Source organism: Phaenicophaeus curvirostris, chromosome 1, assembly GCF_032191515.1.
Source record: "Phaenicophaeus curvirostris isolate KB17595 chromosome 1, BPBGC_Pcur_1.0, whole genome shotgun sequence".
Classification (NCBI taxonomy): Eukaryota; Metazoa; Chordata; class Aves; order Cuculiformes; family Cuculidae; genus Phaenicophaeus; species Phaenicophaeus curvirostris.
This window is the reverse complement of record NC_091392.1, coordinates 109,180,710-109,205,854: the sequence shown is the minus strand read 5'-3', so window position 1 is coordinate 109,205,854 and position 25,145 is coordinate 109,180,710.

Genomic DNA, 25,145 nt, shown 5'->3' with positions numbered 1-25,145 from the left:
GTAATACACTCAGAGCTTTCCCTCCCTCTTCAGACACAGTGTAAGCAGCTTGCACTTTGTAATGAAAAGGCTGCGGTTGCATGTGCTACATGTCATGCCTACTGATGGCTCCCCCTGTGAAGCTTCAAGATTCACCACCACTCAGTGAGAGTGTGAGTGTCTCCCTAGGGACACTCCAGGATGATAAAGAAGCAATTGCTCTTACTCCTTCTTTTTAATCTCCTTACTCATTAAACAATAAATTTAAGATACGTAGACAATTTATAGCAGGAGTCCACGGGGTGCTGCAATGGAGATCATTGTGGCACAGATGCAGGAATATCTACGCAGCTGGGGGGGCCATGACTAGCTTGCTGCTGCTGCTGTGCCAATGTTCTGTGGAATTCCAGCATCATTTTAAGGGAAGCAAGGATGTAAGGATTGTTCCTAGTACCTTGTGATATTAGGTCTGAGCTCTACTGTTGTTAGATCTGAATTCTACTGTTTTATTAGCCTTTCTTTACATCTCTGAACCATGTTGATTAAGGTAAGCTTAGTCATAGTCATTTTTGTGGCAATTTTATCATGTTGTCATTTTCCACACACTTCCCAGGCTCCTCAGTCTTCCTGGTGTAGGATAAGTGAGGCTGGTGAATAAACAATCGGAGCAGCCTGACCCTGTAGCTCATATTTTCCTCTTTTTCCTGTCTCAAAAGCCTTGCTTCCTATTTTTGATCATGTGTGGGAGTGGGAATCACGAAGTCCAGTCAGTCTTGCATTATGGCTATGTGTTTCTGCTTCTCTCATACTAACTCAGTTAATGTGACACATCCAACTGGTTGTTTGGTTATTTTCCTCTGAAGACCTGCTAAACTTGTTAAAGTGACTTAAAACAGTTCCTTCAAAGCAAAACAGCAATAGAATTTCAAGACAGTAGCTAGAAATTTGGTTAAAATACAAAAATCCCACAACCCAACAAAAAAAAACCAAGCTAAACACTTTCTTTACCTGCAGTAGTTTTTCTGCCTATGTCTACGTTATTTCCCCATCTGTAGTGGAAGAACTGTGTTTTTTTTATTCTGGTCCTTTTTTTCTCCATGACTATGTCATACGGTACATCAAAATGGAGCCAGCAAGCATGCTTGGCCCTAAACGGTCCACAGATTTTGACACTTGCAATTTAGAGCAGTTCCTGGCATGATTCTGGCCTGAGACTACTGATAATTCCACTCTGATTTTAGAGATTGGGAGAATTTAACAGTATGGATGCAGTCTTTCCATGCCAAACAGTCTTAGAGCCAGCAAATGGTTTTAGGCACATTTAATTTTATAGCATAGAGACAGCTTTCAGGTCACTATATGTGTCTACATCTCTGCCAGCTTTCTGACAAGCAACAGTGACTACTCTTCTTTATAAGGTGGTTATTTTAGACTATTAAATTTAATGTTGTGCATTCTTTAGGCCTTTAAAAGTTAAGATTAGTCCAAAACATTATTTCTTTTTCTTACCTCAAAGAAATGTTGTAATTCAAGTGTGACATTAAAATGGAGTCACGAAATGAAGGAACATGCTAAAGTAGGCCATAAACATCTCAATCTTTTCTTCAAAAAGATATGTAATGCTTTTTTCTGCCAAAACTGTTGATCAAGCTCGACCAAAATAACGTTTGTTTTTTTTGTTTTTTTTTTTGTAATTAACTTCAAACTGTTTTGCATATTTGCTATAGTACTAGTGAATGTTTTACTCACCTTAACACCCTCTCCTTCCCCTTCACTGTAAACCTAACCAAAAAAAATCCAGAGTGTCGAGCTCTATTTAGGACTTTTTGTAAGCCCACATTCTGGTGCCAGAAGAATAAACCATTGTAGTATGGATATGGAGAGGTGGCTATTCATGAATTGAAGGCCGTTGTCAGCTTAACTGTTCCTAATATTTACAGAACAAGCAATATCTTTGTTGGCATTTCTTTTTCTGCTTTTCTTTTTCCCTCCACACAGCAGCTTGGTTTAACTCATAGAAGTCTAGTGAGTTAACCTGATGGAAATATGATAGTTGTAAAATATAGTATCTCATTTTCAACAGAAGACATCAGAGATGATGTGATTAGATGACTTCCTCTCTGTTGCCAGCATTACTTTCTAAAGCCTGTATTTTGCAGACATTTTTTATATGAAAGCACTTTATAGGTATCAATTTCATCTATTCTACAGCTGCAAAATGAAACGAGAAAGGCTCAAAGCCAAGCTTCCAAGCTTTTCTGTAGGCAACAATGATGGAGAAAACAAGCAACTTGTACATACTTGGTGAACCAGTTTCTCTTTTCCTTCTTGCAAGTGTGTCAACCAATGAAGTTCTGATATTGTAAAACCTCCATTGATGAATACAGAATCAAGCCCAACCAGACTAAAACAAATCACAACAAAGAAAGGGTATGCACTAAACTGTAATGCGTAGCTGTTGGACCTACTGAGGACTGCTGAGTCATTTCGTATTTGTAGTTAAAGCCAGAGATAAGTGCAATGCTTACCATTTTTAGACAGGAAAGCAGACATTTCTTCAGGGAAAGAATGTTTTCTAAGAGAAAAGAAACTGCAAGGAATAAATAATAACACAAGTTCCTTTTGTCCTGGCCATCACAATGATAGTTCCCATTTAAGAATATCCTTTAGGCCCAGTGACAAATGGACTGAAATACTTACATAAATTAAACCTATGTTTATGTACTTCGCTCCATGGGAGCTGATGATATCAAAATAACTAGAGCTATGTTGAATGTCATGTTATGTTGACAATAATTAATATCTTGATGAAGTATTCCTTCTGTTACTGGGCAGGAACCCTCCTTTTGTTCTGACTCAGAATTTCTTTTTCAAGTGTTGCTGTGACAGAAATAATCAACAGCAATTTAAGTTAAATGTGCAAGACTTACTGATTTCTCTCAAGAAAAATATGTAGGCAATCTTATGCCAGGGAATATGAACACCTAAGAATTTTTTTGGAGCAAATGGCTGCAACAGAGACTGATAGTAAGATTTCTTTTCTTTGTTAGGTGCATATTTAGCAAAAGAAATTAATGCTTTCACCTCAATACTGTCACACAAATAGAAGCAACAGGCACCGTTACCTTCATTGTAAGCCATCTTGCTGCTTATGGAAGGCTGAGAGCTGTGCCAGTACCTCCTCCTCATCTCTCTCTGAGTAAATCTGTGTGCATTGAATGGTGCTTCGTGTTCTTATTTTTGAGAGCACCTATTCCTGTGCCACTACATTTCTGAGAAACAAATTAGCCTTTTATTACTGCTTGACTTGAAATCCCCAGTCTGCTTTTCAACTGGTAAAGCTATTGCAACAATGGTAACCATTTTGAAATAGTTACTGATGAGTCTTCCAATAGTGTGTCGTTCCGTGGCGCAAATCTACTAAAACTTAACTTTGCTACTCACTCTATCATAATTGACTGTAAATACCTAAATATGTACGTATTTTACAGTGTCTTTTCCAAACAAGAAATAAAATTGCTATTTAAATTGTACACATGCAGTTTGCTTGCAATTATTCCCACTGTTTAATTATGTCAATAGTATTAAAGAGGATTTAGAAATTAAATCAAGAGTAAATATTCTTCCTGAGTAGTCTGAGAAGTAACTGCATGTATTTGCTGTTGTATCTAGTTTTTACATAACGACTAGTAATAATTAATATGATAGTATAAATACTTCGGACTTTTATACAGAAAACTAACATTCAAGGAAATCAAAGTGTTTCAGTCTTTGGTACACTCTAAGTTCTCAATAGGTGAAGTAGAAGACAAATTTCGTATTCTTAAGAACAAGAAGTACAAAAATGACTGATAAATCATGTATTTCAATGTTAGTATTTAACATCATCACCCTTAGTATTAGGTCCAAATTTGAACACCAGCTCAAGTATCCTGATTGTTTTTAGTGTCTGAGTACCCACAAATCCAAAGAAATCGGTTATACAAAATAAGAAACTTTGAAAGCTAGAACATAAGCACAGAGATGAATATCAGCTGACAGTTATCTTTGATTTTAGTCAAATAATTACTACCTTTTTTTCAAATGCTTGAGATCAAGTGGATGGAATCTTGTTTGCTCTTATAACAGCTCACTTCTTTAATGTGAATCTATTTTAAATCATTGATGAGGCTCCTATTTTTAAATCTAAAAGGCAAATATTCTTTTACATATGATGCCTATAAATGGTTAACTAAGAACAATTCATTATAAAATAAAGACTGGCTAGAAAGTTTTGGTCTGAAAGCTTTCCACTGGAAAATTCAATTTTCTTAAATTTTCATGTTTCATAGAACATATTGACTTTAGTGATGCTTTCATTATGAATAGTATGTAGTGAGCAGTTCTGATGTCTTTAATAAATGCTTTCAGCTTTCTTCTTTCTTTTTGCTGTCACAAAGCATTATTCTGACTCTGATTTGGCTTTAATTTGAGTTTTAAATCTCTGTGTAATTTTATATTTATGAGTAGTGTATTTATAGGGTACAAAACCATTTTTTTTTTATTTTAAGAAGGAAACTAATAAGCTTTTGAATGCTTAAAAATGTCAGGGAATGCTGACCTTTGATCTAAATACCTCTGATCTAAATATCTGTGATCTACAAGGAAAGCAAAACATCAAACCTCCAAAAGTTCTCATGGAGTGAAAAATTTCCCCTGGCCTAAGAGGGAAAGGAACATATCAGGAATATTGAAAGGTAAGAGAAGCTGAGAGGAGGCTGTAAGTTGAATCACTCCTCTGTCTCCACCTGTGTGAACATTAGAACCAGGACCACTCTACTACTGCTCTGGCATTTCCTGGGCTGAAGCTGAAGGCTTCTTATAGGAGGTTTTAACTTTGTAGCGAAGCCAATGGATACTAAAACTTTAGAAATTTGTTCACTTTCATCTGACTGAGGCATGAAGCCAGAATACCACTGCTGTTCAGATTTAAAGCAAGATTACTTTGAGGAAATAACAAATAACTACAGAGAAATTTTAACTATTACAAAAATTATTCTTAGTAGCATGGTTGTTTAAAGTATGTGAGTAAGAAATCCCCTTTTCCAATTCTGTAGGTTTCTAGAGCACATCAATAAAGATTTCCTTTCTTCTTCTATGCCATTAATCAGAAAATCCTTTGTCAATAGTAGACATTAGAATATTTGCAGTTTTAAACTTGCATTAAGATCTGAGCTTTATGGTAAATACCATAAAAATAGTATTTGTTCCAGTGAAGTGTAGTAAGTTATTTCTGTTTAGCTCTACCATTATGCAGTTTTATCACAGCAGCCATTAGTTGCCCTAAAATAGCTACCTATCTCTAATGCCAGTGCTTTACTGATTTCATCTTGTTTTAAACATAACTATAATGATTGCACTTAATTCCTGAATGTCTGCCTTTAGGATACAGGTTGTTCCAAACAAGCAGCTGTTAAGAACTTGGCTTCAGTTGCTTAAGAGTACTTTTAATGATCTTATTCCCTTGAGGTCAGGCTCCTCTGCTCAGAATGACAGGTATCAAGAAAATCTTTGCATCTTTCTTTATCTTATATGGGACTGTTATAGCACCCAGTTACATTTTAAGTTTTTGTCTAACACAGGATTTACCCACTGAGCAAATAAAACCCTTGTCTGATATAGGGTCTTTAGGCAAGGATTGCTTTCATTTCACTGAAAATTAAGACCTCTGTTTTCTAAAATTTGCTTTCCTCCTCCTATAGAATTTCAAATAGTTATACTCAGTGAGAAGACTCTAGCTATATTTTGTTTATCAAATAAAACAAATGTCCAAATATTTGTTTCAATTATTTTAAAATCCTATGTTATATCTTTTTGCACTGCTTACCACATTGTGTTGAACGTGAAATTTCCTCAGAGTCATTACTGGTACAGTAACATGAAGAATGGAGATTTTAGGGGCGATTTCTTTACCGTTCTTCACTTTTCTTGTTATAAACTATGGTAAGAAGCCATAAGTGCTTTTTTTTATTAGCACAGTAGAGGAATTTGGCAATCACATTAAAAGCTACACATACTTGAAATGAAAAAAAACTTGCTCCTCAAAAATATAAAGTTTTTGTTGTTTCCCTGAAGGCAACTTGACGTTTGTAAGGATTCTACATAATATTTTTAGCAGGGAATAACAGCTGTTATTTTTCAAGACCTTTGAGACCTCCTTGTTCAAAATTATGCATGCAAAGTGTAATAGTATCCTTTGTGAAGTTATGCAGAGTGCATGTATTTCTCATATTAAATATTGGAATAAATACAGAAACATAGCTGTCATCTTTTATGTGGAAAAGGCAAATCATGCTAGAAAACATTTTAGGCATATTAAAGCTCAAGACAATTGAATCATGTATATTAACACTGGTCTAATATAAGAGTGAATCAGACTGTATTACAAACTGAATCATTCAAATATATTTATTTTCTTCTTTTCTTTTCGACACATACTAGTAACTCAGGATTTGTCATGCATTCTACTTTAGCTTTGCATTTTAATGTTTTCCCTTCTAGCACTGAAGTTCTTGATGCACAGTTTGTTTCAGTTATCCATCCCCTTTGCCGGTAACGTGTCTTTTTCTTCTTTGTTCTTTTTTCAGACAGAGTGCTTTCTTAAGCAGATTGTAACATTTTACCCAGCAGATATCCTCTTCAGGGGAATGGATATGTCTTCTGTGTTTATTGACATGGTCTGATTAGTTGTGATAAAAGCACTCTGCTCACTGCTACATCTGTGTCTTTCTCTTTGGCAGTATATTTTTCCTCTCATTTTACTTGTGCATTCTTGTCAAATGACTGAAAATATTCAGATATAAAGTTTTATGTCACTGTTCTTTACATGGCAACCCTGGAAGGTGAGCACCCTGTGACTGAGGAAACATCCACCGTCAGTTTGGCTTTGCAGTTTTTCATTAATTGTATCAAACAGATCATGTTGATAATCTCCTGTCTGTGTACTTACTCTTAACTTACATATATTTGTACTTGCTTAGTTCTGGCCACTTTCTCTCAGCGTAGACCAGAAAAGTGCTTGGAGGTCACTTTGTTCTGTCTGACGTCAGCCATAACTTTGAGTTTAGATGTGCAGTCTTTAACTGATAATAAGCTGTGTAACAAAATCTCAGTACCACATTTTATAGCATATACAAAGATTACTATACCCACATAAAATTCACAGAGCCAAAGAAATTTGACGTGCCACCTTCAGTTATAGTGTGAGGCTTGAGTTTTCCAGTAACATTAAGAGCAGATAGCTTCCTTGAGGATCACTAAATCTTTCATGGCATTCTTCGTGTGTTGTATTTCTTAATAGAAAGTGAAACAAAGAAGTAGTTCAAATGATTGTACAACTAAGTTTGATGACAATTCTCCCTTTGGAAGGTCCTTGAAAAATACAAGTTTGCATTTATCTTGTGTTAGCAAATAAAAGATTTCTGATCCCTACCCCTGACATCCGCTAGAATGGATTTTGTCAGTTGTGTAGCAAAAAAATTAAATTCTTAGGAGATTCTGATAGCAAGATGTGAACTTATCTTTTTGTTTTTCCTGAAGAAAAATTGGATTTTTTCCTGTGCAACATGTTTTTTTCAAATAATAATAACAACAACAACAATAATAAAATAATAATAAAAGCAATAACTATTATTATTATTATTATTACTATTTTTCTAACACAAATTAGTTATGACTGGAAAGACCAGTCATCTGTATATTCATATTTACTGAAAGAAACATAGCTTCCTAAACAAAAAAAAAAAGTAAGAACATTTGCTTTTGTAAAGAATTACTGGAGTATAAAATGTATGTCCCTTAGTGCATACAATGCTGCATGTTTGGTAACCTTGAAAAGTGAATACATGCTGCTTAAGCTACTGCTAATGTGTAAAGATGTTTGCAGCAATTAGAAACATAGACGTGTTTGTTGTACAAATGGCAAGGGGTTTTGTAAGTTCATTTTTCAATGTGTTGCTATATGTATGCAATAGAAAAGAATTCTAGGTCAAAATTCTGTCAGTACAGAAATGTTAAATCATCATTTCATTTATACTGCTTTTGTGTTATTCCCTTTTGAAGAAATATATTTCTGAAATAAAAGGTAAGAATGGCTTAGCTGCCAGATTTATTCAGTTGCTTCAAGAAGAGATAGAGTTGTCCTTAGATAATGTAATTTTTTGAAAAGGGAACAAAATATAAATTAAAAATACTAGATGAAGTAATTCAAGCCTTCAAAAAAAAAATGTATATTTCTTCTTGCATTTGCAAGAGGGAGCCATAATTTTGTAATTCTACACATCATGTCATCATTTCCTGTAATATCCCATAATGACCAGCTGGCACACTGAAATAATGAAATGTTGACTCTGCTGAATATTTAAAGAGAGTTATTCTTATTATGGATTATGAAGGGTATTATTAGTTCATATAGAAGCTCTTCCTACTGAAATGATGATGCGAATCATTGTTACTTTTTTATATCCTGGTTTCAAATGAAGAAATTAAAAGGAATATAGTACAGCTTTGTTGTTAGACCAGGAAGATTCTGAAACAGTCAAAGATTAAAAAAAAGTGTATCAGATCTTGAATTTATCTTAGTGATTGGGCCATTTTATGATATGAAATACAAATCTTGTCTAACAAAATGAATAATTTTTTCTAACAAGAAGCCAAATACAACGGAAGATTTGAGTACTGGTATTTTAATAAAAAAAAAGTTGTATGTTGTTTTTTACATAGCTGCTATCAAGTGGTAATAAATACTTCCAGGAATAAAAACCATAGTGTGATGCTTAGAATAAAATAACACTGTCTTTTTTTTTTTTTTTAAATGCATAGCCTCATGACTTATTCTATTAAGACTGGGAGTAACTGAAAGCATAACTTGTTTTACTGTTGAAGTCAAAGAGTATATCCTTTCTTTCACGTACCTTTCTATCCTATGGGGATCAAAGAAAATAATAAAAGTATTCCAAAGTGCTTAATTTTTAAACCCTGGCTCATACATGTAGTTATTCATGCAAAGCTAGGGATTTATCCATATTCATAAAATTAAAATATATTTTAAGCTTTGTTGCTAGGGAATGCACAAGATAATATTTGCTACCAAAAATATAAACTGGTTGAGGATTCTAGGGAAAAACTATAGGGTTTTTTTAACTGAACTCTCTGCTGGTCCTATGACTGTAATCTGAGTAATAATTTTGTACATCACATCTACAACAATACTGCAGGTTTTTAGAAGATAGAACAAAATACAAACAAACTTCTTACTTTCATACTTTTTGAACACCACAGGACTACTCATGTGTAAATTTCTCAGATTGTTATTTTTGATAAAGTTAGGAAAGAAAGTTGAACTTTCCTAGTAATTACTGCTTTTAACTATTTGGGTTTAAAAAAGACTGGTATCCAGCACAAAAATTCCCTTTTTCCTGTGCTCTGGATCATCCATTTTCTGAAAAGTAACAGTTTTGTTCCTATGCAGGAAGAATAACGACTAAGCAAAGAAAGACAGAGCACAATGTGGGAGCAGATGGATATGGGAATAGAACTGGTCATGCAGGTAGGATGAAGAGACAAGGAGCGGGGGAGAATTTGTGGAAAGAGACAGTAGGAAATGATGTCGTGTGGGGAATGGAAACAACTGTATGGAGCCAAGAATGGATCCTGGATAAATTTCTTGGACTAGATGAGCAAGAATGTAATTGGAATTAGGATAAAAGTGTTAGAAAGAGGAAAAATTGACACTGACTGCATTAGTGGGACAAGGTTTGACAGAGCAGAGAACAAAGCAGAGAGTTTGTGCCTGGAGACTGTGCACTGTCAGAGCTTATTTGGAAGTCCAGGTCCATAAATTTAACAAATAGCCTTATGCTGAGTAATGTTGATGCTGTGGAGGTTTCCATCCCCAGCAGAGCTATGGGAGCCCAATCTTTTACAGACTTACAGCCCCTGTCTGTTATGTTCCTTCTCTACCATCCCTCTTTCTGAGTGACACAGTCCCAAAACTCCAGCACAATATCACCTGCTTCCTTCCAAGTTTTCTTCTTGCTTGGCTGGACAATGGCACTTATTAGTTTATTTTTAATATAAGTGTACTCCCAGCTGTGTTCCAGAGAACTGTAGGTGCTAAAAATCAAAAAGATTTTCACCTCTTTTAAATTTGGTTGAAGTTCGTCAATCCCTTCATAAGGGTCTGGGAGGGGGACTAAATAGTTTTCTGTAACCATTAAAGAAGGCTTTATTTCTAGAAGAACTATACCAAGAAGCAGGAAATAGTGTATCACCCTGGAATTAAATTGTCATTGAATATTGCAGTAACATCTTTAATATTTTTCATTTCATGATCTCTGCATCTTTAATCAAATGTTTTGGGTAAAATGTCTTTTAAATCTTTGCATTTGTAATTATTGAATGTAGTTGTGCTCAGCCTTCTCTCCTTCCCTTTTGTATTGCCTTTTCAAGATAAAAACAACTAACCCTGAGACTGCATAATGCTAAAAGCTATATAAACATTTAACAACTATATCTTGTTCCAGACATCTAACGGGCTTTGTAAATTAAGTTTTGCTCAGAAACACTTTGGACATCTTTGGCAAAATTGAGAGAGATCCAGCGCTTCTCCATTTTAATTGATGTGTTGATTTTTCTCTTTCTGTAATGTCAGAAATAGGTCCCTGCTTCCATGGCTATTTCATGTCCTCTACAACTCTTGTCCTCAATGATTACACTTTTTGAGACACTGGAGTGCGAGCCCCAGTGTATGGTGAACTTACAGAATTTAGAGATGTATAATTTCTTCACTTCAGTTCACAACCACTCCAGGGAATTCCTTAGACTAGCCAGTTCCTGCTTAAGCAGACTAAAACTCAGAAATCTGCAGAAAACTGCCATTGGTAAAATGGCTGGTGGCCATAAGAATTAAATTATGGTCTATTGAGAGCAGCAGGCACCACTTCCATTAGCCTGTTAGAAAAGTATTTCAGAAATATATAGTGCTCTGTAGTTGATGGAATCTTCACAAAACTACTGGTGTTCTTATTGCAGATTGCTATAAGAATTCGTTAGCTCAGTGGCCCTGGTCTGAATTTTTCCATTGTAAATATATTTTTCTTCTACTTTCTGCTTGATATGAAACTAAATTTATGTGTGCACATGCTTCTGTGATGCCTGAGACTATCAGAACACCATGCTTTCTCTCTTCATTACCATACTGAACGTTTGCAACATTCTAGCCCCAAGAACATGTATGGTGTAACTTATAAAAGCAAGGATTCAAACTCTGAACAATATTGGATATTCCAGCCTCTGTGTTCACGGAACACAATTTAAGACTATAAATGATGTTAAGAAGGATAAATGGTGACTAAAATACTAAGTGTTTCTACAAAGTAAAATACAAATTTAAACTTCAGAATATAAACAAATCATAGAATTATAGAATGGTTTGGGCTGGTAGGGGTCCTAATCTAGCTATAACTCCCCTGCCATGGGCATAGATGCCTCCCACTTGATCAGGTTATTCATAGCCTCATTGAATCTGGCCTCGAACATTTCCAGAAGTGAGGCATCGATAACTTCTCTTGGCAAACTCTTCCAGTGCCTCACCATCGTCACAGTAAAAAAAATTTCTTCCTAACATCTAATCTAAATCTCTCCTCTTTCAGCCTAAAACTATTACCTCTCATCCTGTCACTGCACTCCCTGATAAAGAGCCCCTCCCCGTCTTTCCTGTAGGCCCCCTTTAAAGGCTGGAAGTCTGCTATAATGTCTTCTCAGAGCCTTCTGTTCTCTAGGCTAAAGAAGCCTGCCTCTCTCAGATTGTCCTCATGTGGGATGTGCTCCAGACATCTGATCATCTTTGTGACCCTTCTCTGTACTCGATCTAAAAGACCCATGTTCTTCCTGTGCTGAGGATGCCAGAACTACATGCATACTCCAGGTGAGGTGTCACTAGGGCTTAGTAGAGGGGGAGAATTATCTCCCTCAACCTCCTCCTCACACATCTTTTGATGCAGCCCAGGATACAGTTGGCTTTTTTGTGCTGCAAGTGCACATTGCTGGCTCATGTTGAGCTTTTCATCCACCAGCACCCCAAAATCCTTCTCTTCAGGGCTACTTTCAACCCGTTCTCCACCTAGCTTGTGTTTGATGGCACTGATAAATATTTAGTGCAGTCTTCAATAGTTGACAATGATCTTATGCTTACTCTTCTGAAAACAGAGATGAGTACATCTTTCAGGTAATTAATTCCAAGGCAGTGCCTTAAATATGTGATTGCCAGAAAAAGCTTCCGGTACAGCTAAGCACTCAAAGAATGTAGTGTGTTATATTGTGTGTGCAAAAATCCAGAGAAATTTCGCGTATAACTTTGCAAGCTGAGTCTTATATTTTAGTCTTTTAATTTGAATCTATGCTGCCCGGCTTTCTTGCAGAGACATAGACAGAAGATGGCACTGTTTATTCATTGTTCTCCAAAGGAAAAGCAATTTTCTTGTTCTTTCAAGGAAAACCAAATGTTAGTATACAGGGAAAACAGGAAAGAAGATGGAGTTGAGGATGTTTTTGGAGAAAAAGATACTTTCTGCTGAGTCAAGATACCCAGCTGCAGTGTTGGGAAGGCTCAGAAAAGAGCTACCTTTTGTCATGGTAGCTGTACAGAGTTCAAAGCTTCTGTGGAATGGGGGCCTGAAATACAATGTCCTGAAATCAAATACCAGGGGAGGAGGAGAGGGCTAGTACTAAATTTGTTTAGAAACTGAAAAAATACTACAAGGATATAATTATACTAAAGATGCATTTGATAATTGCCTCATTAATACAGGGTGTCATGTGAGACAGATTTTTTTTTGGAAAAGAGTGATTGCACCTTTGCTGGGGATACACTGGAATTCACAAAGAAGCTCCTGAACTTGCGAACATCCACATGCTACTTCTTTTTAAGTCCTGTTTGTAATGGAACTTAATATGCCCAGTAAGCTGTTTCTGCAAAATCAGTCTTTACCTGCAAAACATCTGATGCTTGGCAAGAAATGGAAATAATTAAATTAATCAGGAATTGTATTAATATTATACTGCAAAGGATTAGTCATTAACATATTACTACATTTGTTCAGTTAATGAAAATGTCTTGTAATCTAGCCTGAAAGTTTACTTTGAGTAAACCATAGGCTTTTTATAGATAAGCCTACACTCTAACATTTAAATTATCAGCTGCACCTACAGATAAACTATGTCACAGCTACTCTCCAAGACTTTTATCTAGTGCACTCCTTGATATGCCAGTTATTAGCTTCTAATTAACCTCAGTACTTCCTTCATAGGAGGCTGATAGTAAAAGAAATATAACTGTCCTTGGAAAGGCAGAAGATTTAGCTTCAGTTTGCAAAGTTTTACTGTTAATTTTGCTTAGGCTTTTTTTTCTTATTTCTTGATATAAATTCTAAACCTTGAGGACTGGCGCTTTTGAATATTACTATGATTTTCTGATCAGATATTTTACTTATCAAATAACTTCTTATGTATAACTAGAACTGTTGATCCAAACAAGGCCAAGTAGGATTTGACCTGCATGAAAATAAGCTTCAGGTTGTAAGTAATACCAGTAAGCAGGATTTTTCTTCTGGGTAGACTATAAATTATTTTTTTTTCAGTCAAACACAGCAAGAATACTTCTGCAAAAGCAATACTATAAAAATGTTTGCCAAATTAAAGGGGCTTCAATGCTATTTTGCTTTATGCTTATGGTATTAAGATATCCTGTTCTGCTTTGGAGGGTTTTTAATTGTTCATCAGAAAAATAGCACAAATAGTTTGTGATAGTCTTGTAAAATGCTTGTAATTCACTCCCTTTTCAGACTGTGGTAAATCAAAATAATTTAGTCAAAAGGTAATTGAAACTGAGCAATATTTTTCTTCTGTTCTTTGGATGCCACTGAAAAAAATTAGTTCTGCTGTACAAAATTAGTTTTGTACAGCATATGTGATATCAGAACTGAAGTCTGAGCTTTGATGTACTGTATGTCTCAAGAATCCCCAAATGACATTTTAAACTATGTTGACTTGCCTTTTTACAATTTGCCTTCATTTCTTCTCAGTAGAATTTTTCTTAGCCATAAGAGCTATGTTATTTATAAAAGGTGTTATGTAAAGAAAATAATTTATGGGAAATCAAACAAACAAAAACTCACTTTGTAAATGCAAGCTGAGAAAAATGTTCATTTTAAGACTTACACTCATAGATCTGTAGGGCAGAAGAGAGCTTTAACTTTGTAACATAGGTGTTTATACTTGAAAGATTTTCTGCTTTGTGTTTAATTATAACCTTATATCTCTATTTTGGGTTTCTAAACTTTGGAAGAAATTGTTTATCAAACAGGTCAGCTTTGCTTTGACTGGTAATTAAAAAAGATAGGTGGTTTAATTTTAGATAAGACGACTGCATTTTGCACTACATTGTATAGAGGTTATACTTTGTAATTTGAAATCAATATTGCAAGAGCAGGATTTTGAAGGAATACTTGAAATATGAGCATGGGTTTCTTTTGAAATTATAGGGTCCAGCCAGGATCCCAAAATGGTAATGTCCTACTCAGCCTGATTCATGCCATATTGTGCTGGGGAAAAAATGAAGCATCTTCCATTTTCTTCTCTTCCCTAATAATTAGAAAATTGAGCTTTGAATGTCATGACCTGTTTTAATGGAACTGATTGCTTGGCACAGAACTGAAGTCAACTGCATTGTGTACTTGTGAGATACACTACTTGGGAAAGGAATACATTTGTGAATCAATGTACTTTATGGATTGCCTGTCTAATTTAGGAATATATTATAATATTCTCCCTGTACAAAAGGCTATTAGTCTAAGTGAAATTGCTCAAGTCAGTCCAGAATGTTGGGCACAAACACCTTTGCTTTACAAAAAATAGTAGAGAAGTTTCTCCGTTTTGCTGCACTTCACCATTTCTGTGTTATGGTTAATAAGTAGGGGTTTGATATAGAAACTTCTAGAAGTAAATGAATGACTTGTTTCTTGATTTCAAGGACTTTTTGCTCTAATAGGATCATACAATTTTTGGATTCTTGCTACGTTTTTCCTTGTAAGGCATACTTGCCAGTGAGTTATATCTATATTTGCATGCATAGGCTAAGACCTAGAACTAGCCTAACTTGACTTGGTTTCAAATTCTTAAGTTACAAGATATGGCAATGTGCAAGCCTTAATGGGATTATTTCCTTTAGAGACACATTATTCTTTCCCCTTGTTTTGCTTAGAGGGCGACTTGCTTAATCTGGAGTCTCCCAGCCTTTTTACTGTGTCAGAAGCTGACTTTCCATTGCTCTCTGTAAGTTTTGAAGATCTTGGTCCTTTTAGAGTGGGAGATTCCATTCTGAAACATGACAAAAACAATGGGCCAACTTGTCAGTAGCTCCTGTAGGGATTTTAGAATCTTTCAGCACCAGCTTTTAGCTCCTCTCACCTCTTGGTTCATCTGGGGTTTAGAACGACTATGGGATCTAGGATTTTTACTCTTTGAGCCGTGTGAAAATTCAGCAATGCGTGTCCAGGCCACTTGGAATTATTTGCTCATATTTGAAAGCAGGAGTAAGAACTGTCCAAATGAGATCTAAAGATGCATTTTATTTAAAAAGGACTAACTGAAAACATGACAATGATCTTGATGAATACAATGTAAACTTCAAAGTCCTCCTGTACTATCATTTACCCTATGTAATCGCAATGTTTGTTTTTATTCCACCTTTCCAGTCTGATGCACAAGAAAATTAATTTCCTGGTGACAAAGGAAATCTTGGCTTTCAGCTTGCTTAAGCTGTCATGCCTCTGAATACAACAGCGGTTTCTGCCAAAGGGTCTGAGGGTTGCAGTGAATGGCCTACTTAGCCTGAGAACTTGCACAAAATAATGTTGACCTCCAGCTGCCCCAGCAATATATTTACTAAATAAATAAATTGGAAGGAATGCACTTTTATTCCAGGGTCAGGCCAGTGTGCAATTCAAGGTGAAAAAAAATGATACTCCTTAAGCTTTGCTCCTACAGAAATAAATCTAAAGTCACAATATAGCTGCATGGATTCTAACACATAGTATTCGTTCAGTAATTGCATCAAAGATAGTGTCTAATGACAATTTATCTGCTTTCTTTCTGTTATGTAATATTTTTTTAAAAAAACAAATCAAAAGCAGATGGCTTTTTTCAAAAACCATATCCAGGCCTGTGCAGTAGAATGTATAATGAAAGCACAGTCAGTAGTCTCAGTTCTAGAAATAATGAAATGGAGGTGTGAAGGCATGAAAGATTTCACTGTGGTATGTATGCTGGGACAAGAGGCTGATGCCTTGGTGTACCCATGATATTAACAGCAAGCACAGAGCAAATGGCTGGTGGTCTCATGTTTTCTAGCTTGTTGAGACCTTGGAATCTTTACTAAGACCCATGAGTTAATAAGAAAAGAATGCACTAGACGGAAAACATGAAGATAAGGGGCACATCTGTGGTGAGTAGTGGGTTGCACTCTATCACTGTAACTGCAGGTTTCTCACAGGTGGAAATTCACTGGGGTAGCTGCTGACTGGATACAGAAATATTATATAAGGTTTGCATCTACTCAATAAAGATGATCTTGCTTGTTGCCTCATCGAAGGGGTCCATGCTTTAATCACTACAGAGATGAGGTGCGGTTCAAACTTTATCTTGTAGCAGCAAGATGGCACTGCTTAAGTACTCAACTTTCTCTAACTTGCAATGGCTATCTCACATATCTTCAGAATTACAGGTACAGTTTCTTCCATCTCAGGCTAGCCTGGTAATGTCACTGAATTAACAGGCTTGAATATGGACCCGAGTTTGCACCTGACTGACTAACCTGCTTTGTCCTTTAGTGATCCTAATTACTACTTCAAACTTATTTGAACTTCATTTCTAAATAAGTTTTTAGCCAGACATATCAGACTTGAAATAATAATAAAGGAATGATTGGACTCTATGATCCTGTGGGTCTTTTCCAACCTAGTGATTGTGTGATTCCCTCCATTTTCTTCCTTGATACATTGAGTCTCCCAGCATAATACTTTAAAGGGAAAAAAACCCTTCTCTGCCAAATCTGACTGTAAATTCACATTGCATTACAAGCAGAATAAAGGATTAGAGTACTAAAAAAAAGTTACAGGCTGAACAAGCCCTTATAGTCTTATAGGTTTAAAAAGAAATCTTTCTTTTTCTTGTTTACTTGCTTGAAAGATGAAACCCTGTGTGTTAGGATTAAGAAAAATCCTACATTTTTAAAAAAATAAATTCCTCTCTTTTGTATGGAGAAGTAAAACAGGCAGCCAACTAATTCAAGTGAAAATAATAAGGTTCTGAATTCTGCATGTGATGTGCAATAGGCTTGCACACTTTGCATAGAATTTAGTAGAGTAATCAGAAGCTAGAGATGATAAAGGGGAGGGGTTATAGAGTACCACTGTAAAGACTAGGCTTCTAATTTTAAATCTATTATTAAAAAGACTGCCATACTTTTACAGAGCTGATCAATAACAAAATAAAATGTCCTACATTATCCTGCAAAAAAAGTATCTTGCTGTCATGTGGCCTCCCTGCATTTGTGGAAATGTCAGTGAAATTATGTAAGGTCCATTATTTGGAACATCCACCAGGAAACTGAATTAATAATGAATAATGTCATAATATCTAAAATTAGGAAGCAGAAATTATGTCATACGATCAAGAGACTACTAACTTCCTATGAATACACAGTCTGTATGAACCAAAATTTAGGGGCAAGAATTTTTCCTGGCTCCCTCTGCACCAAGGCATAACTAGGACTTCTTGTTGTCTAGCCTCTTCTCTGCCCTTGTAGGAACGTATAGAGTCTCCTCAAGATTTTGGGTTTTTTTTTTTTCCTAATGTAGTAGTATCAAGAAGCTAGAATATATTCATGCCATGAAGTGGAAAACAAAGCCTTCTAAAATTTCTCTTGGAGAATTAACCTATAGTTAAGGCTTGTAGTACATTCCAGGACAGAGATTCAAGGCCTCTTCATTTATTCTGTGCAAAAATAATTGACACTGCAGTCTGAAGGAGCCAAAGGTGAGACTAAGTGATGATCAGCAGCAAAATCCATTACAGTGGTTCTCAGTAAAGAGACAAGGCTTTAACTGTATATTATTCTAACCCATGACAGAGGATAATCAAAGTGCCAGCAGAAACAAAACTTCTCAGAGCAAAAAGAGGATACTACTAGTTTCAGAATAAACTGTTCCTATGGAAACACCTATTCTGCCTACACCCATGCTATAAATCATAATTAGTATAATGCAAATTTTTCCTCCACAGTAGGTGATAGACTAAATATCAGAAGTTTATTACTTTATTGGAAAACTATTACAACCTTCGAACATGCAATATAGTATTTAAAGAAAAAATTCTGATGAATATTCACTGGGAAACCTGATATTTTTTTTTCCTTCTCTTTACATACACTGGATTTAGCAGTGAGGTAGTAGCTACTTCTTATCTGCCTGAAGGTGATGAAAAAATGAATAATAGCATAAGTCAGCACAGCTAATGCAGAATTTGAATGATTGGGGAACTTGCTTAGCAGTGTGATCCTGAGTCTATATTTTCATTGTTCTTATACTGATATCACACTGATTTCAAGTTGTTTTCCATTGACATTGCTCAGGTAGGCAGCAGATCCACAGAAAATGGCCTCTGAGGTGTTAGTTGACGGCAAAGTGCAGAGAGACCTTGAGGAGATGAAGACCAACAGCATACTGACTTGCATTAGTAGAAGTGTAGGCAGCAGGTCAAGGAAGTGACTATTCCCTTTCTCTCAACAGCTGTGAGGCTGCACTTGAAGGAATATATTCCACCTTGGGCCCTATGACACTGGAGAGGTGCTGACAAACAGTCTACGGGAGGGTTGCTGAATCAGCAGGAGTGTTGGGTTGTATTTCCCATAAGGAGAGGCTGAGGGAACTGGATTTTCTTAGCCTGCAAAGAAAAAAAAGGGTGCTATTATTGTTATTGTAAATTGACTAACGGGGGCTACAGGGCAGATGGCACCAGGCTTCTTAGAAGTAAACAGTAAAAAGAAAAAAGGCAGTGATTACAGATTGCAAAAGAGGAAACAGTGATGGAAAACAAGGGAAAAATTCTTCACAACAAAACATCTAGGCACTGGCACTGATTCTGCAGGGGAGATGAATAGTTTCTATCCTGGGCAATACTCAGAACTTGTCTGGACCATGATCTGACGCTCATAACTCAAACTTAGAAGCTTGCCATGCTTTGAGTAGGAAGTTAAACTGAGTGACCTACAAGATATACTTTCCAGCTCCAGTTTTCTAGGACTATTTGTTCCTGCCCATACTGGGTGCTGACTGTAAAAAATGAATGCTGTCTGGCATGCATACGGCAAAGCTTTAGTCATCCAAGCTGTGGCACGACTGTTTGCCAGGCAAAATCAAGTATTCCCTGCCTAACTTGATGTTAGTATTTCTCATAATTTTTGTTGCTGGACAGAGTGGATACTTTAGATATATATGACAACAAGGGAGAGGAGATGTTTACTGAATCTGTAGGATCTATTATACACATGTATTAATGGGGCCATCAGTTGGTGAGAAGTCCTCTGAACAGGACTTGAGCATGCTTGTAGTTTCCTCATTATGTATTATATGTGATCACAGCTTTAGAATTTGGCTTTGATTCTGTGGTATAGACTGTCTCACATCTCAGGTTTACTAATGTTTATACATACATATATTTGGCAACACTGATGCTTAATGATGATTCCTTCCTGCTGATGAATAAATATCAGTTGTCTAAATAAAGCTGGAGGAATAATCCATTTCAGAATAGACTTTTGAGATGATATTGAATCATCTCTAGGCTGCCTTAAGTATAAGTACAATACATTTCTCACTCAGAGAGATACCAGAAAATGAATCAAGCTATTAAGCTCTCTTTCCTCACTTTTTAACACCATGTGTTTGTATGATAGTAGGTAGAAGAACGAGGTCATGCAAGTCTAGAAAAATAAACTTTTTTGAAAGATTTGTTATGGATTTTTTTTTAAATAATGGGAATTAAGAAACCTGATTTGCATTCTGTGTGTGTGCGATCTTATGCAGGTACTTCTATCTCTCCATCTCTTTGTCCTATTATTTTTTAGTATTCTTTATCTATTGATTAAAAAGAGTTCTGTGTATGAGTTAAATTTTATAAAAATATCAGTGGAGATGACATTGAAAAGTCATTGTTTTGTGCATTCAGTAGAGTAAGTAGTCAATACTGCATCTGGAATTAAACAGCAACTACATCCAGACAGATGTAGTTTCCTGTCATTTTATATTGCAGGAGAAGGGGAAATGCATGCAACTAAAATAAACCCCATGTAAACAGCAACAGCAGCAAAAACAGAATAAACTGTGGAAAGATAATTGAACATTTCCATGCACTTTAGAATGTGAGAATTTAAAAAGCTGGAAAACAGACATTCCTCTGAAATTGCGTCTCTCCTGCTGGTGTTACACCTTGGTGCAGAGCTGTAGGGTTTTACTTGCACCACAGGGAGTGCCTGTTAGTTCATACACGCTGCTATAAAAATGTGTTAGTTTTTAAATAATAGCACAAAAGATCTTTATATTTTCTGCTCTAACAAGATCAGTTTCAGTTAAATTAAATTTTAGTCATTCTTTTCCATCCTTGTCTTGCAGCATCATTTTGCACTTAGAGACAACATCACAGCAACGTGATCTGCAATAACTTTGTGAGCTGCAGGACCCTGAGTCATTCCTGTGCGGTAGCAACCACAGTCAGCAAACTTGTTAGCCTATTGGAACTGAACTACGATGAAACTGAAAGGAATGAAGTCAAGCACACACTGAACTTTTTTTTTCTAAGGCTATTTTTAATTTATTTTTTAATGGGCCTGTGAAATGCTAGCCAGCATGTGTAAATGATTCCTCACACCTGTAAGTTGACAGAAAAGAGTTACTTATCAAAGAAAAGAAATGGTGAAGTTAATTAGGACCTAATACTATCAGCCTCCTTAATAACATTTGGAATATCAAGGAAGACACTGATTTTGATTTTCAGAGAAGTAATTTTGAAATCTGGGCCTTTGGAGGTATCATAGTCAAGTCCTCTTTAAAGATAACTAAAATATCTATATTTCAAAAAAACTCTTTTCATTTTAATGGACAAGTTCAGTATTTGAGTTGAGATATAGATTAAGGTCCAAGTTGAAAGTGAAATCTAAGCCAAAAAGCACATTAAAAACCAACAAACAATTGCAAATTTGAAGAAGAAACCTGAAGATAAAACCAACAATCAACTTAGCTGTTTCTTTTAGCCAAACAAAAAAGCCAGTAACTTCTAAAATACAATCAAGCAGGTAAAATGAATAATTGGGTCACATCCAAACCTCAATTCTGACAGCTTAATTTGAGTAAAAGCTTTATGTAAGCTTTTTTATCTAATAGAAAGTCTGATGTATTTTAATACTTGGGCAGCTGCTCTGTACAGACGTAAACCTCTAGGGTAAATAAGAAAGTTGGAAACTGTGTTTAAAAAATACCTGTCACTATCATATGTTATTCTGATGATAGCTTGAATTTGTCTTAGTTTCTGACTGTAGGTGAAGTCATGTCCTAATAAGCTTAGCCAGTGCTTAGTTTCTCCTTACAAGATGACTATAGCAGAAAATACTCCAAAGGCCAGAGCAGTTCAGAACAAACACAGCTTTTCTTCTGCCACATGAACCCATTACAGGTTTTACCAATACACCTTCAGCATTCTATTCTTGTTGTTTGTTAATCAGTCTAACCTTCCAAACTCAAAAGCAGTGAATTTAAAACTTTTTAAAGCTGTAGTTTCTTGGAAGTTTTACCAAAAAAAGCTGTGATTCCTCATGTAGGGGATTTAAGCTACTGAGAAAAGGCTGACCCGTCTAAGCTACTTTCTGGAGATCATCTTGAAGTGGCCCTTTTTCCACATGTATTTTGTAAATAAAATGTGAACAGATATTTGCGGCCTTCTTCGACTGTCTCCTCTGAACCAACTGATATATGCACTTTCAGTTCTGGAAGCTCAGCAGCTTAAAACAGTTGGGGAGAATGTATTTGGACTCACCGATACATTATATGTTGACTATAAGCACCAAAGTTGTGCTTGTATAGGTTATATTGAGAATTATAGGATTACTGATGACCTGTGTAAGCTTTATCTGTGTACTGTGTATTATTCTGGTTATTCACAGTTAAAAATAATAGTGATGACAATAAGGATATTTGCACAGAAGCATTTGCAGGTAAAATGGAGTGCTAATGTTGTTAGAGGTTGGCTTGTAGTGTAATATAAAGCATTACTGTTGTCTGTACATATATCACTAGGCAAATATCTAGGAAGCAATTTTTTTATTTGTATGCTGAACAACAATATTGGAAAGAAAACAACAAGGACCTAAACAGTAGTTTGTTTACCTTCCTCTTGAGGTTTATGTCCATTAGGGATCCAAGATTTGAAAGATAAAAAAAATAGTAAAAAAAGTCGAAACAGTAGTAGCGGACACTCCTACCTATTTTTAAGATGCATTTTTTTTTAAAGAAAGCTATAAGATATTTGGGAGAAAGCAAACAAAACCCAGTAGAAGGTAACTTTGGGCTCTTATGTTCTAACAGAGAGCTTTCTTATAAACAACAAATTCAACTCATCTATGTTTCCTAAAAGATTATGAGGATACCTCAAGAAAGAGTCCAGCATAAATGTTTGTGCTGTAATAACTTGCTTTATTTTAACCATTAAGCAAATTAGTTTGCATTTTTATGGTCCTTATAATTAGCAGCAGCTAATCACTAATTCTAACCTGACTAGTTCACTGACATAGGTGAGAAAACTGAAGAAGGTCAAGTTTCATGACATTCTAAGAATTCAAAAGATTGAGAAGCATAATTAGCTCTAGGAAATGGTAAAGATTATCAATCTGTCTGAAGCAATGTTGGTTGATAGCATTTTTTGAAAGAAGTTACATCTGTATTTTTTGTACATAAATATTACCGAAATATTTTCTACATTGTGTGATACTTTGATTATGTACAGCAGCAGAAATGTACAAGTTCAGAAAATGTCTTATCTGTTTGGTGGTATATTAAATCAGCATGATTCTTTTGGTGTTAGATGTAGTTCTAAGTATGGAAAATAAAATCAAAGCTTGCTTTATACTTGAGATTACATATGTTTTTTACCCCTAGGAAGAGAATAATAATAATAACTCTAAAAAGTGTAATCATGACCTTGTTAAAGTGAACAAGGACTGGCATGTAGAGGTCTCTCTTCAGCTGTTGCCTAGGCAGTGGGTTAGTGCTATTATCTCCTACTGCTGTGCTAAAATGTGGCTTTACTGTGATTTGGGGCCAATTACTAGCTGGTTGAACTTGTCTGTGTAGCAAACAACAGCAGCAATTAAGTGAGATTACATAGGCATCTGGTTAGGCTGCACCAGCTATCTCCCTAGAACCTGAGTTGCTATCTTGAGCCATAGCTTCTTCATTACTACCATTAATTTTGCTAGCTATTTACAGAGAAAGCATAATTGCCTGTACTGCCACTTGGCAGTAGTAGAATGAAATTTCAAGTGAGATTTAACTGACAAGGGAGATAAAATTTCTCAGCTACTAGAACTGACTCCACTGTTTAAGACTGTTATAACACAATTTTACTGGTGTCTTGGATCAGTAATTTTCAAAACCACGTATAAAATCCAAAGCCTGTTTTATTTAAATCTTGATTCACTCATACATCACAGAGATCACATAAATTGAATATGAAAAGCATTAGAACATTTACAAAGGTCTGTACCGACTTTCTCTGAGATTGCAACATATTAAATAAATGTAATATTAATGAAAGAGCTAAATGACTATTTACAATCTTAGGCTACTTTTATACAATGACTGTTTGATAAGAGTAATTAAATAGTTTTGGGACCAGAGCTCACTTTTTCCCTTAATAGAGATGCCTTACCAACAAATGTTAAGAATCATGGTCTTTCTGGTCATGTGGTTGGAGGGTTTTTTTCTTCATCATTGTGCACCTTGAATCACTTGAATGCAGAGTGTCCAATACCCTTAATGCTGATTAACCCAAGAATGAAGACATTCTCCCGTGTGATGAAAATTTAGACATCACAAGCATTGATTCTGATTTTCCCCATTCCTAGGCATGTGCTCAGATCAGTAGATTATTTATGATATTTCCTCTGAACCCAACACTGCTCTTTTCCTCATCCTTCAGGGACACAGCTTTCTGTCATTAAAAATGTATCTTGGTGTGGGATGTTGCAAAGTTTTCTTTAAAAACTAAGGTGTTGAAGTGATTTCACATTTCTTACAGCATAACAGCACGTATATATGCAGTTGCCAGTTATTACTTGTAATGCTTTATAAAATTTCTAGGTGACTTAACTTGAGGTTAGCTCAGATATTATTTTACCGATTTAAACCTATTGAATAATTATATATGCGAGTTCCCTTTTCTGTGTAGAAATAGTTGATGAAAATTAGTTTCTACTGTTCTGGGTTTTCTTTTTCCAGCCATCCTGAAAGGCACTTGCTTCCTTACTGATATTATGACTTTGTCAGTCAACTAAAGTTTTGTGACTGTGAGATCACTAAGGATAACTAACCACTGGTAGTAATTTTACTAATTAAATTGAGTTTTCTGGAATTCAGACATTTGGAAATTTTGCAAATTGGTTAATATAGTAGAGGCTTTGGAAGTAAAAAAGGCAGGAGTGGGTGGAAATAATTGCAGTGATCGGGCTGTCTGCTCACTGGGGAATCTTCCTCTTCACTACAAAGGCTTCCTCTGAAAATGATGTAGCTTTTATAGAATGCATCCTCAGAATTATTTATGTAGAGTTATGCAAACAAGTTCAGTTATTGCCAATGAAAGCTGTACTCCCACATGCTAACCTGAAATATGGCCTGTTGTATATAGAGTCTGTCTGAAAAGACATTTTGGAGGAGATGTAGTACAAGTCAAACAGTGTAGTGTACTTAAGTTCACTCAATTAGTTGTGAAAGACTAAAGTCCTTACAGGATAATTTGAGATTTAA